This window comes from Typopeltis vanoorti, chromosome 25 (assembly GCF_054136105.1).
Source record: "Typopeltis vanoorti isolate ZY-2024b chromosome 25, IOZ_Tvanoo_1.0, whole genome shotgun sequence".
NCBI lineage: Eukaryota > Metazoa > Arthropoda > Arachnida > Uropygi > Thelyphonidae > Typopeltis > Typopeltis vanoorti.
The window spans coordinates 30993036-31009968 of record NC_143573.1 but is presented as its reverse complement, the minus strand read 5'-3'; the positions used below and the strand labels follow the sequence as shown (position 1 = coordinate 31009968).

General features: G+C 35.6%; 1 protein-coding gene across 2 annotated transcripts in view; it reads left to right on the top strand.

Annotated features, from left to right (window-relative positions):
- The window catches only part of hpo (serine/threonine-protein kinase hippo), a 180079-nt gene that overhangs the window by 103309 nt on the left and 59837 nt on the right, over positions 1–16933 (top strand). The window lies entirely within an intron of this gene.

Genomic DNA, 16933 nt, shown 5'->3' with positions numbered 1-16933 from the left:
AATGGCTACTATCAAATACCTTTGGGAAAGGAAGATAGAAAGTATTTTGGATTTTCTGCACCTTGGTCCAGTTATGAATTAATCAGATTACCTTAGAGTGCACAGCATAGTCGTTTCATGCACTAATGGATCTAGTGTTATCTGAATTTTTAGGAACCAATGTTTTGGTTCCTAAAAATCACATTTCAATAAAAACCAGTAAATCACATTGAAATGTGATTTACTGGTTTCTCCAGATTTTAAGTCACATGCAAAATTACTGAAGGCAGCAATCAAGACGATGGAGGCAAAGTTAAAACTAAAAACATCAAAATCTGAACAATTTCTTGAAAAATTGAATTACCTTGGACATATAGATAAGACAGTTATCAGACCTGTTAATGAAAAGATTGAGGCAGATCGATTCCTTAAGTAATCCTACAAATGTTATAGAAATTAGAAGGTGAGTAGAAACAGTAAATTATTATAGAGATTTATCCCAAATTGTTCAGCCTACCTCAGTTTTCTTACAAAAAAGGGAGTAAAGTTTTCTTGGAAAAAAGTGCAATAGAAGGTTTTTAATGATCTTAAGTCTGTTCTGATGAATCCATCTCTTGATTCATTAAAAGTTTGGATCTAAGTTTTATATTTCAAATGATGCCTCCAAAATTGTATAGCAATAATGGAGCAATTGTTGAAGCTAATAGCTTCCCTTAGTACAAAACTTAGCAGCAGCTTAGAGAGGAATTATTTGATGTTAGAAAAATTAACATAAGTAAAATGAACTAAAGTATTTGTTATATGGTCAGAAAATAGAATTACACTGGCCTGGTTGGCCAAGTGGATAGTGTATCTGCTCTGCAGCTGTATGGGAGTGACTATATGGCATCTATTGACATCATATATGAATAACTAACTAACTAATAGAACTAAAGTCAGACTATGCTCCTCTAATATTCCTGAATAATATCAAGGATAAAAACCAAATATTGTCAGATGGGCTTTGGAAGTTCAAGAATATGACTTGAACTATTTGCCTATGTGCCAGGTAAATAGGATGCAAAAGCATCCTATTTACTTGGCACACAGAATATAGTTGTTAACTGTCTTTCTAGAGCTGATACAGATAATGTGAGCAAGCATGATGTTGCAGATGATGTAGATCCTATTCAGTTAAAGCAAGTATGATACCATTGGAATAGCTCTCCAGGAAATGATAAAAAGGAAGAAAATTGAAAAGTGGAATAGTGAATCTACTTGTGAAAAGGATAAATTGACATTAAATCGGTTTAGAAGAGAAAGACTGTTTAAAGTAAATGACTGGTCTTTCTTAAAGAACAAAAATGATCAGAGAAGTAAAGATAAATTAGGAGGAGGAGCATCTAGATCGTATAAAGTTTTGAAAAGGATGGTTCCTGTAACATAAAATTGTTGATATTAAATATCTAAAAGAGCACTGCATTATCAGGAAATGTTTAAGAAAGTTCTTATTCATGGATGAAATCTGTATTTCATTCATGATGACAGAAAATTTTAAAATTCCACCTAGATAGTGAACTTGATGATGAGCATTTCTATAAATGCAGAGCTATTTTTAGTAATTATTCTCTAAGACAGTCTGTCTTCCAAACCATAAGTTAACTTGTACATTTTTTAGTAAGAAACAATAATTTTTTATTATTTTTTTTTATCATTCTTAGGGTGGGTCATTGTAGGATATCTGCTTTAAAAATTGAGGTATCTCACAAATTTAAAAATATAAAAATGAATTGAAGTTAAGAATGTTGTATTTATAAAGTAGTTAGTGAAACGTGTTTCATTTTGTATGTCATGGACAAGATGTTTTGAGATCTTGTATTTGTTCTTGGCTACTAAAGTCTTGCTTAGGTATGAAATAAATTGTTGGATTAACCACCTTACCAGCCATTATAGATCAACTATGCATCCTCATACGCTTTGTATCCATCATATAATTCAATGTAATATCAATGGTATTACAATTTTAATATGCATTTTGCATCCATGATAACCTTGACATCTATAGACGTCTTGGCCAGTAGCGTGGTTAAATATTAGAGTGCAATTTTGTATTGAGCCATGAAGTGTTAAAATGTTTGTGCTGTTTGTATCAAGACAAACATTGCTTAGAAAATATGTTGTCACTTATGGCAGAAATGTTACCATTGTATTCACATTTGAAAATAATTAAATTAACTTACCTCAGTGCAGTTATAAAATGAAGAACTGTTATAAATTCCGTAGTATCATAATGAAATTATAATTAAGTAACTTTCCTGCGCTATGAAAAGAACTTAGTTGTGGTTTCAAGTTCAGTGCTAAAGACAGTAATAGTGGGTGCACGACAGTAGATGGAGCTGAAGTTTCTCAAGTTGCATTACCGAGCATGTGCAGGAGTGAAGAAGAAAGGGGAAAAAATAATTATCGAATGTTGCCAGACATTCAGCTGTTGAATTAGGAAAGGAATACAACAAGCTAAAAATTGTGGAGATTCTGTGTCTTCAATATATGAAGACAGAGAGAGGATATCCTTAAAAGGGAGAGAGAGAGAGAGAGAGAAGTGGAGTTTTTAGTAGTTATCAATCCATATAGGGTGAGCCTCCATAGCTTAGTCAGTATAAAACAAAACCCTTTGGTCGGAAAGACCTGGACTTGATTCCCATTCATGACATGAGGAACCTTTATCTGGTCTCTTATGACTAAAGGTGAGTTAGCTGGTCTTAAACATAGGTAGAGGTTTTTTCACTGGAAACTTGGAGTTTTTTGTCCCTCAGAGCAGACAAACTGGCCTCATGAACACAGGAATAACAGCCATGAATTCTTACAACAATGTGTGGAAGAGATAAGGTCATCACCATGTTGTTATGCCTGTGGTTAACCATGAGTCACATCATGGTAGTTAACCTCCTAGGATAAGAGACAGCACATGAATGGGGAATCCATATAGGATTTAATTCAGTTAAAACTGAAAGGAACTTGGCTGCTCTTTGGTTCATAAAGAAATTAGCCCCATAAAATTTATTTTGTTTTATTTAGGATTCCTGTCTTTAAAGGCAATTTTATGCTGTTGACATGTTTTAATTATTTCTTTAGAAGCTCTTATACAGAAGGCAAATTTGTTTTGAAGTGATAAAACTGTTAATAAGATTTTTAATAGTTAATTCAATGGAACTGGTTGCTACTTTTATATAGAAATTGAAGTTATGAAGCGTCTTGGATGAAGACGAGATATGTTTTCTTTAATGCTCTGTGAGTTTAAGATGCAAGAGGAATTTGATTGACTTATGTTACTGTCATATAGAGAGCAATTTTTGTGTTAGTCTTTCTCCTATGCGAACTCGGTAAGAAATGAGAGTTCTGTAAGAGGCAAGAGACTAAGCTTCCAGAAATTTTGTCCACATAGAATAACAACTGTTGGTTTGTGTTTGAAGGAAAGTTGTGTAGTTAGTGTTTTTTTATGTTGTTTGAAGTTGTGATGTGAAGAATACATTGAACTTGCATAGTTGAGTAGCTGATTTCATATTGTGTATATTTCTGGATTTTTTTGTAAATTAAAGATTTTTATTTTGGTTATAACGTGTGTGAAGACTCAGTCTCTTAATGGGTTTAACAGTTATTGGGTTAATTTAGAAGACAAGACATTTATATGATATCCTGGTATACAAACCTACATGCAAGCTTGATTTGGAGTTTAGTTTCAATGTTTTCTTTTTGTTTTGAATTCTGAGTTGAACCATTCAGAGTGTGAGAGAGTAAGTTAAAATACCCTCCCCCCCCTCCAACACACACACACACACATCCATGAACATTGACATGTAAAGATATGGAAATCATTTTATCTCTTTACAAGGCCATGATACAACTGCATCTGGACTACTGTGTTCAGATGGGTAAAAAAAGCTATAAAAAGGATGCAAAGAAGAGTTATAAAGATGATATCAGGATTATGAAATGGGGATTATCATCATCATCACCAACCATGGGCTTACTGCCCATGGTTGGTGATGCACTCACTTGCATCACCAATGCTTACATCACTATGTGAGTCTGATGCCGCCTTCACCATCTTTTTCCACCTTTCTTTGTCCAGTGCACAGTGTCACAGTTTCTGTAAACCTATTCCACACCAGTCCTTCATGTTGTCTATCCATTCTTTGTATGATCTACCTCTTCTGTTTATACTATCCATAATACCAAACATGAATGTCTTTATCTTCCGGTCTTCACTCATTCTGCAGCTGTGTCCAGTTAATTACAGCTTCCATTGTATAATCTTCTGAATTAGATTTTCCTTTGGTTGTATCTTCCAATAGAGCTTTTCATTTGTGATTTTCTGTACCCATCCTATTCTTGGAATCTTCCTGTAACAAGCTCTTTCAAATGCCAAAATTCTTTTTCTTGATTCCTTATTTATTACCCACTTTTCAGATCCATACAGTACACTACTAAAGATGCATGTTTCTAGTATTCTTAGTGTTGTTTGCAGGCTGATCGCTTTACTTCGTTCTCCTTAATCACTTATTCACACATTGTGCTGTTGTGTTACAAGTCTGATGACCTTTCATTATGAGGATAGATTTAGAGCATGTGGGCTGCAGGCACTGGTAAATAGGAGAAAGAGGAAGTGATATGATAGAGGTATATCAACGTTTGATAGGGATTGATAAAAGTTTTCATTATATGGAAGGTGGGGAAAGGACAAGGTGGTATCCATAGAGATTTGTATGCAGATACAAAAGAGGTGGGAGTTAGAATTTTCTCTCACAGTACTGTGAGGCTTGTTGGAGTAGTGAGTGCATCTAGTGTGAATGAGTTTAAGAAGAAGATATGACAGCTGGTTGTGCGTGATGTATGGCCTCCATTGATGACTCCTTGACTCCCTGGAGGTCTAATAATAATGATATACATGACCCAACGCATGAAATGTCACCAGACTTACAACACGATCAATCATTTATTCACAGTGTGTGAATAAATGATTGAGAGGAGGAAGTAATCTGTTAATGTTTCTTAAAGAATTGGGGATTGTATTCAGTGGGAAAAACAGTATAGACTTTTCAAAAGAACAGAGGTGGATGTAATGGAAGGGAGATGATGTTGATATTTTTGGATTAGAAGAAAGTGGAGGAATGGTAGTAGCTAGTTAAGTAGAGCAGTGCCCATGAAAGTATCTATTTAAAAAAAAAAAAAAAACGATGGAATATGTGTGAGAGAGGGAGAGAGAGGTCACCTATTAAGTGGATCACTCTCTTCTGTATATCATTAAGAATTCTTTGATAGATTTTGGCTGTGCTACCCTAAATGTGAGAACACTATTCCAAGGTTGGTCAGATCTGAGACCTGTAAAGTATTAGAAGTTGAGCAGAACAGAAGTAATGTTTAAAAAAAAAAAAAAAAAGAAGAAGAAATTTTTAGAGGCTGAGAAGGCCATTGTTGTAATATATTTGTGCCAGATAAACTGGAAAGGATATTGTAACATTATCCAAAGTAAGCAGAAGTGAAGTGAGATTTTTCTTACAGGTAATTCAAGAAGCCTGGATTTTAATAGCATTGAAATTCACTAAGTTGTCTTTGCCCCATATGAGAATGGTGAGAAGATCAGGATTTAAGTCATTGGTTATGGATGATCTGGAGGCTCCAATCATTTTAGTACAACGTGCTGTCATCAGCAGAACTATGAATAAGGTTTGAAGTCAGAGAGAGAGAAAGAGAGTGAGCGAGAGGGCATTGATATAAAGGAAGAAGAGCATGAGTGAAAGTACAGAATCCTTAGCATTGATAAAGGAATTTGACGAGAGGAAGCCATTCATGATGACATGCAATGGATGAACGTGAGGAAGGGACAAGCCATTCACAAAATGCAGGAGTGAAACCATAAGATAGTAGTTTGTTCAAAAGTCCTCAGTGATAGGCATAATCAAATACCTGTGAAATATCGAGAGTGACAACATGGATTTCTCCAGATCTTTCCATAGCCTCTGTCTTAAGTTGGGTTAAGGAAACAGGGAAGTCTGCTGTAGAATTGAGAATAGTGGAATCCATATTGGTGATCACTAATAATGATGGCTCTCCAGGCAGTGAAGAAGCTGGTTGTTAATGACTTTTTCTGATACTTTTGAGAGTATTCGATGTCTCACTTTTATCTCCCTTTTTTAGCTAATACAAGCTGGATAAAAGCTTGCTTCTATGCTGTTTAGTAGATGCCAGATGAATATGACAGCGTATATAGGAAATACAGGGTTTGTATTAATTCTGTGGCACAAGTTTTGAGCCCAACTGGAGGAATACTATCTGCACCCAGAGTCTTATTAGTATCAAGTGTAATCAAGTTTTTTCTTATGTCCTTCAGATGAAAGATCACAAGAGACATGCTGTGGACAGTTTGTGGTAGTGCAGGAAGTGATTTTTGTTACTCATCTAAAAAGAATTGGAGAATTTTGGAGGACTAAGAGATCTGTCTTAATCTTAGGTGTGGTTATCATGGTACCATCAGGATGTGAGCGTGATGGAAACAAGAAAGGGCAGAAGTTATGCCCAATAGCCTTAGTGAGGGACCAGAAGGCTCAATTGGCAATTGAGCAGGAGGATATAAAAAAAATAAAATAAAATAATGGAACACTACACAATTACAACCTTAATGCCAACTTTAAATCCCTTACTAAAGCTGAAGAACATATTCAACTCCTACAAGAATCTCTTCCTGGCCCACCCAGGGTATGCAGAATCCATTGCAGCTGTAACTTAGCTTATATTGGTGAATCAGGGCATATGATTCCATTCCAGATTAAAAAAAAAAAAAAAGAACACAAATGACACATCAGACTTAACACTTTTGGTAAATCTAGTTCTTTGATCATGCTCTTAACACTATTCCAAATTGATCATAAAGGTACTTGATGTGAACACAGATTTAAGGAAGCCTGTAAAATTTTGATTAACCATCCTCATCTAAACAGTAATGGTGGCCTTAAAATCCCATGAATATAGATGGCACACATTCAATATATGACTTCTCTTTCAGGTTCTTCAGCAAACCCTCACTTCGGTACTCTGGGTGATGACTTCAGCTTTTATTTCATATATTGGCCTCCACTAATACTGTTTTTTTGTTTTAATGATCTGTTAGTAATGTCTAGCCCAGTGGTTCTTAACCTTTTCGAAGTCACAGAACACTTTTGATTATAAGAAAAATTTGGGGAACACCAAAAGCATCATCATCAAATTCCTGACATGTATCCTCAAGGGGTGTACAGGATATGATAGTACTACATGAAAAATTTACATCATTACTAACTTCCTATCTACAATTTTCCTCCAAATCAGTCTGTTACTTGTCGAGACTCCAATATTATCATTATCAGATCTTATATTTCTATTGTCTAAGGCACATTGTACCATATCAATCCACTTATAACTTGGTCTTCATCTGGGTAGTTTTCCTGCCAACCTCGCAGAGAACACTTGTTTTGTTAATCTTTCCAAATCAGTCTATTACTTGTCAAGACTCCAATATTATCATTATCAGATCTTATATTTCTATTGTCTAAGGCACATTCTACCGTATCAATCCACCTATAACTTGGTCTTCCTCTGGGTAGTTTCTCTGCCAACTTCGCAGAGAACACTTGTTTTGCTAATCTTTCCTCGCCCATTCTGTTTAAGTGACCTGGATTCCTGGATGCTGACAATGTCAAGTTCTTTCCTAATATCCTCGTTTTTAATATGATATTGCCATCGATGCCATCTGTTCACGCCTCTAATCATTCTCAGGACTCTCATATCTGCGGTCTCTAGTCTTTGGTACAAGTGTTTTACTTCTGACCCAGCTCTCAGATCCATAAGTTAAAACTGGTTTGAACACTGTCTTGTATACAGCTAATTTAGGGTTCTGACTAATTTCTCTCTTATTCCATATGAATTTATTCATTTGACTTCCTACCATACCAGCTTTGCTGATTCTGTTGTCTATTTCCATATTTAATTTACCATCTTAAGTAAAAATCGTGCCTAAGTAGCTGAAATGTTCCACAAGTTCCCCGTTCACAACACAGTTGACATTTTCAACAATTCTACCTATTTTCATTGTCTTTTTATTGCTGACCTTCATACCATATCTATTACAACAGTTATTCAACTTAGTCAGGGAATCTTGCAAACTTGTAGCGAATTTATTTAGAAGTATGGCATCGTCCGCATAAAGCAAAGAGCTGACATTAACATCTCCAATTTCGATATCATGTTTAATACCACTTTCCTTCATAATGTGATCCTATTTGGTATTGAATAACAGAGGAGATAAGGTACATCCTTGTCTCACACCAGATTTAACATTAAACCATCTTCCTGTACTTCCTTCAATTCTAACTGCCGACTTACAACTCAAATACAGACTAAGTATTGCTTGATATAATGCCCCATTGACACTATATAACTGTAGTGTTTTGAATAGCTTCTCTCTTGGCACCTTGTCATATGCCTTTTCCAGATTGACAACACTTAAATACAGATCTTTGTTATATTCCCATGCTTTCTCAACTATTTGTCGTAAAGTGAAGATCTGATCCTGACAGCCTTTATTTCACCTGAATCCAGCTTGTTCTTCACCAAGCTTTTCTTCCACAATTCTTCTCAACCGTTTTTCAAGTATACTTGCATAAATCTTGCCAGGAACACTCAGTAGAGAAATACCTCTGTAATTCTCACATTCAGTTTTATTTCCCTTTTTATATATGGGTACTATTAGCGCTCTGCTCCAATCATTGGGAATTCGTCCCTCTGTCCAGGCTTTCTGAACTATGCATTGCAGCCACTGTAAGACTTATACCACCATACTTCAGCATTTCTGGTTGAATATCGTCTACTCCTGCTCCTTTCCACATTTCAATCCTTTGATGGCTTTTTCTACTTCAAGTATGGATATGTATTCTTACTGTATGCCTGTCGAGTGTTTTTTACCACTGTGCTATCACTGCTTGTTTCATTTAGTAATTTTTTGAAGTAATTACTCCATACTTCAAGGATGTCTTTTTCATCTCACCTTTATCATCTCTAACTCCTTTTACAGCACTCTTTCTTCCAATTCTAAGCTTCTTCAACAACCTCCAGAATATCTTACCACCTTCTTGATATTTATTTTCTATGTTCTTAGCAAAGTACTCCCATGACTTTTGTTTAACTAGTTTTACACAGTATTTCGCTTTCTTACATTTGTCTCTGTATTCTCTAAGAGCAAAATCTGACTTATTTGCCAGGAACTTTTGATATGCTTTCTTCTTTTCCTTCACTGCCTCTTTAACTTCCTGTGTCCACCATGGAGTTCTGATTTTTCTATCCTTGCAGACAACCTCACCACATGCTTCTCTGGCTGAATCAATCAGGGTTTTCTTCAAGGCTTGCCACTCAATCTCCAAGGTTTGGTTCCTGTTCTCAAACTCTTCCATTTTTCTTCAATAAGCTTTGTGTATTTTAGTCTACAGTTCAGATCTGAGAGCTGCTCAACTTTTATTTGCTTTAAAACTTTCTTACATGTTATTCTTATCGATATGAAATTCAATTTTATCCTGCTCAAGACTAAACAGTGATCACTTCCAATTTCAAATCCTGTGCACACTCTGGTGTCCTGCACCAGGGAGAAAACATCACTATCAACAATAACATAGTCAATGAGACTTTTCTTATTCCTAGCCTCTTCTCTCCATGTGAATTTGTTCACATTTTTATGTTGGAACATAGTGTCAGTAATAACCAGTCCGTGTCCTGAGCAGAAATCCAACAGATATTTGCCATTATTATTAGCTTTGCTCTTTTCTCCAAATTTTCCCAAAATATTTTTGTATGTCTCGCAATCATTTCCTACTCTGCTATTTAGATCCCCAACAAGGACCAACTTTTCATTTTTCATTGTGTCAGTTGCTTTTTCTAAAGCCTCAAAAAATTCCTCCACTTCTACCTTAGTAGAACCTTCGATTCTCATTGTCCAACTCCCCATTCTGATATTTGCCCACATCACTCTACTTGAGACTGCCTACCATTCAAGAAGATGAGCCTCGTATTTTGTGTTGAATACTATAGCTACTCCTTCTTTTCCTTGATTGTCATTTCTTGAATATAACATTTTGTATTTATTGCTCAGAAAGATCTTACCAGTTTTTGTCTTTTTTGTTTCAGTCACCCCTATTATGTCGATCTGGTACTTATCTAATTCCTCAGCTAGCTCCATTTCTTTGCCATTCAATCTTTTCATGTTGATAGTACGGATCTTTAACTCTGGTGATGTTGAGTTGGGATGTGCTTTCAGATTTGTTCCAGTAGCTGACTTTTCGCTGTTCGCCCTGGTTCCCTGGCAAAAACAACGGGGGCCTTGTTTAACCAGGTGACGCCCCAGCCGGCACGAAATTTTATGATGTTGTACCATCACCAAAAGCATTTGGGTCTAAAAACTGACAATAAAAATATGCATGAACTTGCCTTTTTTAAAATGAAACTTATTTTAATGAGAATACTTGAGCTTGTTGGCTTTTGCAGATTTCAGCAATATCAGTCTAATATGTGATATAACTACCCTCATCTCTTTGTTTGTATTAGTAAGTCTTTCACGCTTTTTAGTTTTTATATTGGTTAATATTGAGAAACCAAGCTCACACAAATATGTTGAAAACTGTAACAAAATTTTCAGTGCCCTTGTGGAGAGAGGAAGGAAGGAAAGTAACTTGAAAACTTTTCTTCCAATATTGTTAAATGTTCTATTATAACGGAAATAATTCCTTCCCTCGACATTTTTATTATGGAGCGAAGGAAACATATCTACTGGCTTGGGCAAAAATCCAAAATTCCTCAAGAGTTATTTCAGAGAATTTCATTTTTAGAGTACGATCCGTTGACAAGGTAACTGCTTGTTCTTCTTCTTGTAACGAAAATTCATAACTCGATGTATTAACTGTGCCAAATGGATTTCGTATCCAGTCATAAGTGTGTGTATTTAAGGAAGGAAAGCAACTTGAAATCTTTTCTTCCAATATTGTTAAATGCTCTATTATAACGGAAATAATTCCTCGACATTTTTTATTATGGAGCGAAGGAAACATATCTACTGTATTTTTTTCTGGTATGCGGTTTTTCCAAAGAGATACTTTTTTCTGAAAAGCTGACAATTTGTCAGTGGATGTCAAAATATTTTCCTTTTTCCCTTGGATACTTGTAATAACGCTATTTAAGAAATTAAACATCTCGACTGAATATGCCATTTTAGCACACCAAATATCGTTTTGAAGACATTTTACAAATGCATCTGTACCTTCATTTTGAAAAAAGACCAATAATTCATTAAGTTCTAAAATTCGGAATCGCACTTTATTGCTGGATAACTATCTTATTTCAGTGTGCAAAAGCAAAGATTCGTACTCTGCTTCCATAGATATGCAAAGTTTTTTAAAAAGTTAAAAGGATAATGTATCCATCGTGTGCTACTACAATGTTAGACAACTCGCAAACCAAACACATCACTGAATGACTGTCCTTCCCACCCCTCCTGCATGACCTCTAAACGATATTCTATTGGTTTAGAAGTCAACGTGCATAGCAATCTTCAGTTGTTAGTATCAGATAGCCAATTACACTCAGAACTGTGTCATGTGCTTGCAGAAATGGCGGAACACTTGTAAACAGTTTGCAGAACACGAGTGTTCTGGGAAACACCGTTTAAGAACCACTGCTCTAGCCAAACAGACAACAGTACTTTAGCTTTGATGTAGTAAGTTTTTTTTTCCTTCACCAAAGGTCAAGCCGGTAGTGTTACTTTAGTACCACGTATATTGTAATGTGACTCGTCTCTGTGTGTGTGTGTGTAAGGATGATATAAGTTCATTTTTACAGTCTCATATTCCTTTCTTTCTTTAGCTGCTTTCCATCTATTGCTGAACTACTTCCATACATTGCTACTCCAGTCTTCTCTCTAATTCTAGTATTTTTTATTCTGTCCCTTTTTGTTATATGGAGTGGAAGATACTGTTTTTCAGTCTTGGAGCCTCCTTTATGCAATGGAACTATTTCCCTCCCCTCCTCTTTCCACCCCTTGGGACTAACCCAGAGCTGAGACAGATTAAACAATGTGGTTAAATGTACTGTCAGTTCCCTAATACCTTTATGTACAACTCGATCAGGTATATCATCTAATCCCATAGCTGTATTCACATCATGGTTCTGTAATATGCTATGGACCTTCATTTAAGGTAATAATTATTACCTCATTTCCCTGTATAAATCTTTGCCTCTCTCATTTAGTAATTCTACTATTTCAACTGATTCTGTTACCTCCCTAACATTGGCATTCATTAAAAATCATTCTGCCATAAACCTTCTTCCTTTTACTTGCAACATATCACTGCTTGTGATTATCTTTGGCCTGCACTGCTAATTTCTTTTAACACTCTGCTTTTTCCTTTCTTACCACATAGTTGCCCTTCTTTCCTGTGCTTTGTACTGCTCATGTGCCTGCTTGTCACTTTTCTCCTTGAATTCCCTTTCCTTTTCTCCTGCTTAATGAAGATATTCATCCATTTAACTCGCTTGATTTACTCTCCTTACTCTAGGTATAGAGTCTGCCATTACTTCCCTCAAACACTCCTTGACTACTTCAAATGCACCATCAACACTCACCTCTTGCACTTTCGTGTGCCATGACACTGATCCAAGCAATCTCCTAAATTTGTCATACTTACGAGTCTAGTAATTCTATATTCCATATATACCTCCTCTTAACTGAAAACTCCAAACATTTAGCCACCTCCCAGGTCAAGGCAATAGGATCACTTGCACCAGTTGTTGGCAACATGGTCATTTTGGTTATAGACAAATTCTCAGGTGCAATTATTACATCTAGTACTCTCAAATCCCTTTCCAACACATGCTGTCTCAGGTAATTATTCCTTAATAACTGCATAAATTCCATTTCCTTCCTTTCATGTGTCCTCTCTTTCTAACAGTCTATGTTCCCATAGTTGAAATTTCCCATAATAATTACCTGCCCTCCAGTCATTGAGATTATTTGGCGATGCATACCATCTCCCATCATCCTTCCATATCCTGGTCTATAGAAGCGTCCAACTATATTTTGTTCTGCTGGCCTCTATCTCACACTAGATAGCCTCAAATGTGATATTTAAAGCCATATATTTTAACCAAATATTACAGGCCATCATCAGGGGCGACAGTAGTTAATTACAAAGTAGAACAAGAGCAACAAAAAATCTGGTTTGGCACAACACGGAATAGATACAGACCACAACATCCTGTGGTCTGAAATATGCTTACTTAATCAAGTCAGTATAAATTTTGAATGCTTGTTTAAAGAAAGCGTAAAGGCCTTACTTCACTATGAAATTAAATTGGAACAACTGCCTCTCTCTATCTAAAATATGAGAAAGTCTTATTTTAATCATACATCAATAATTTTTTAATAGCTAATGAATTATCAATATTTCCTCAGTTATACCATTGCATTGTTTTATGTATAATGTCACATGGTGATGGCCTTTAATATTCAGGCTGAAATAAATAGTATTACTTATCCCTTGTGTTTTTTTGTGTTAATTGAATAAACCTCAACTATTTGATTAAACAACAATTTGTGTGATATAGTATCTCCTTGCCTTACTCCTCTCCCAATACCAAATTCCTTTTCCTGATGTTCCAGCTTCATACTGGCTGTTGAGTTTTGATATACAGTTTTTAATAGTCGGATATACTTTGTTGGGATGGCTTGTTATTTTAAGCTGTTTATTATTTCTGAATGATATAGAGAATCAAAGGCTTTTTCAAAATCTACAAACACTAAATATGCAGGAAGATTATATTCATTTATTTTTTCTCTTACTTGGTTAATAAGTGGATATGATCGATTGTACAGAATCTTGATCTAAATCCTGCTTGCTCATATGGCTGTGAATCATCGAATCATCCAAAATCCTTGTGATTCTGTTTCATATAATGGATATAAACATTTTGATTTCTTGCAATCTAAACAGTGAAGTTATCTTCCTTGGTGATTTTAATGTCTTCATTTCCAACTGGCTTCCTTTCTCCAGAAGAATTTTCATTTAAAGCTGAGTCAGTCGGCCTTTTCCTCCTGGAAATTTAGGTTTTTTTTATCTTGCAAAACTGGCAAACTAACCAGAACAATGTGAGTTTACAGACATAATATGCTGGCCATATGACCTTAATTGCTTTGGCCATAAATCAAATAAACAAACCTTTCTCCGTTTCCACCGACCATGCTAGAAGAGAAACTTTGAAGCATTTTTTGTAAGTAGTAGTTTTATTGCAATTCATCATCCATCAAAGAATACCATACCCTCTCTAGTTACCTAATATTCTTGATCATTTCTTTAACATTTCCCTTCCAAGTATATTGTCAAGGTAGCTGAGAGGACAAGGTTATGTCCTCTCAGTGACTGACTATAATCGTGTGCAGATTTCATTTCCTGTGGAACATCCTTCCCTCAGTCTCATGTCTTTTGGCATTATAATGCCATGTGGGGTGACCGCTGGGACTTATGCTCCTCCTCCTTCCTGTCGTCAGAGTACTGTTTCCAATCTCCTGATCCAAATTCTTGTTCTGGACTTAGGAACTTTCCATGTTGGAATGAAGCTTCCATTCACAGTTGTGCCTTCTGGTCTCTTGTGGAAACCATTGGGTAAAACTTCTGCCATTGCTCATCCAATCCCCCCCCTCCTTCTCTCTATGGTACTGTAGTAACAACACTTAAAGAAAAACCTGACTTTCATTCATCTCTTTCAGCTCTGCATTTATGACTATGCAAATCATCTCCAACTATACCATACCTATATGCCCCATATGGCCTGAGAAGAGGAATCTTAAACAACCAAGATACCAAAAAGAATTTAGTCCTGAATGTTTTTCTCTCTCCCCATTTGTAAGATGTGTGCTTCAGAATCAGCATTTGTTTTATATCATTTCTATATTCTGTTATACTTACTTGCCCCTACAGCATGGAAATGTCTATATTCAGCTCGTTCAAAGAAAAGAGGAATAAAAAAAAGTTTAGCATTAAACTATTGATCTAATTAAATATGTCAGATTTACCAGTGACCACCAGTAGATTCTGACAGCTCAAGACCCAAGAACAGATCTTGGCTTTATCACCACCTTTGGATATATGCCATGGAAAGATTTGGCGAAACATGTACTGTTAAGCTTGACGCTTCCAAAGCATTTGATAGAATTTGGCACAGAAGGCTGCTCAGCAAATTGCCATCTTATTATTATATTTGAGAACTCATCAATGGAGGCTATACTTCTTGACCCAGACAACCTTAGCTTCCATGGATGCCCCCCCCCCCCCCCCCCCCAGTTTCTTTATCCCCTTGGAATCTGAGAGACCAAATCTGCGTACAATAGTCCAGGTGCGGTCTTATCATAGTCTTGTAAAGAGGAAAAATGATTTCCTTAACCTTACATATCAAGGTTCACTGCAACATCACAATTATTCCCTGAGTTGTATTTGCAATTTTTGCTATGTGACCTTTGAACTTGAAATTCCTATCCACCATTATTCCTAGATGCCCAGCCTCATCAGTTTCTTGTAGCATAATCCTGCATAATATAATATGCCACTGGACTGGAAATCTCATAATTCCTAGGCATATAACTTTACACTTACTACTATTAAATCTTCTTTTGTTCAAATTTACAGCCTATTCAGATCATTCTGTAAGTGGTAGGTATCGGTAGCATCCTTGATTGCACTGCCTCTCTTCACATAATCAGCAAACAATTGCATATCCCTATTAGACCCTCCCTAATGTCATTAATGTATCAATTGAACAACAATGGCCCAAGGAATGAATCCCGAGGTACACTACTAGTCATCTTAAATCTAGCAGATTCAAACTCAAAGTATTGATATCTGTCAACCATCCACTTATCCAAGTCAAGAGTTTATATTCCAGTTTATGCAACAACCTTTCATGTGATATTCTATCAAATGCCTTAGCAAAATACAACGTTATCTTAGTGTATCCATTCCCTTTATCCAACTCACTGTAACATTCTTATAAAATATGAGCAAATTACTAAAACATGACCTTCTTTTAGTAAATTCATGCTATTTCTTGCAGAATATAGCTTGTTTGTCTACCCATTTCCATGAGTGGATTATTATACTTGCACATTCATGCCAGTCAGTGTTTCACTGCCTGTGGAACTTGCTTATAACATAACAGTATGCTATGTCTCTTCCACTTTGAGCAGGCACATTTTCATCAAGTTTATATAGCATGCCAGCTTTTTTTTGGTAGAATTTTATTTGTGAATTGTTTTAATGATATAGAAGATCTCAAATGCAGTTTCAAGTTATATATGAATCTTTATTTGCTTTAAAAAAAATTTGCTTTACATAAATTCTTTGCTTTCTGCACCCAAAGACTACATTATACACAAATGTTACCACATATTTTTTGTGACTGAAAATTTGAAAGAGGATAGTGTATTTAATTAGTGCGTTTGGCACTACAGTAAAACTTTGTTTTGCTGTATATGTATGCAGTGTCTGTGAGAGGTGAGGTGTTTTTCATTGTGTAGGGTTATTTTCATTCTAGCTGTCTCTAATTACATTAATGATTGCTAAATATAGTGCATTAACTGTAAGTCTCTGTACTGTATTTAATGATGCAATAAAATTACTTGTTTTTCTTGCATCCACAATATGGTTCTGTTAGGGATGGTATGTTTTTCACTATATAGGGATATTTGCATTCCATTCAAAAAAAAAAAAAATAGACATAGTGAGTAAAAAATTCATCTATTCCTGAATAAAAATGAATGCTATGTATTAAAAGAAGAGGATTGCATTGCATCTGTTGATCCCTAACAGAATACTAGCATATGCAGAATATTTATTGATAAGATAGAACTGCTGGA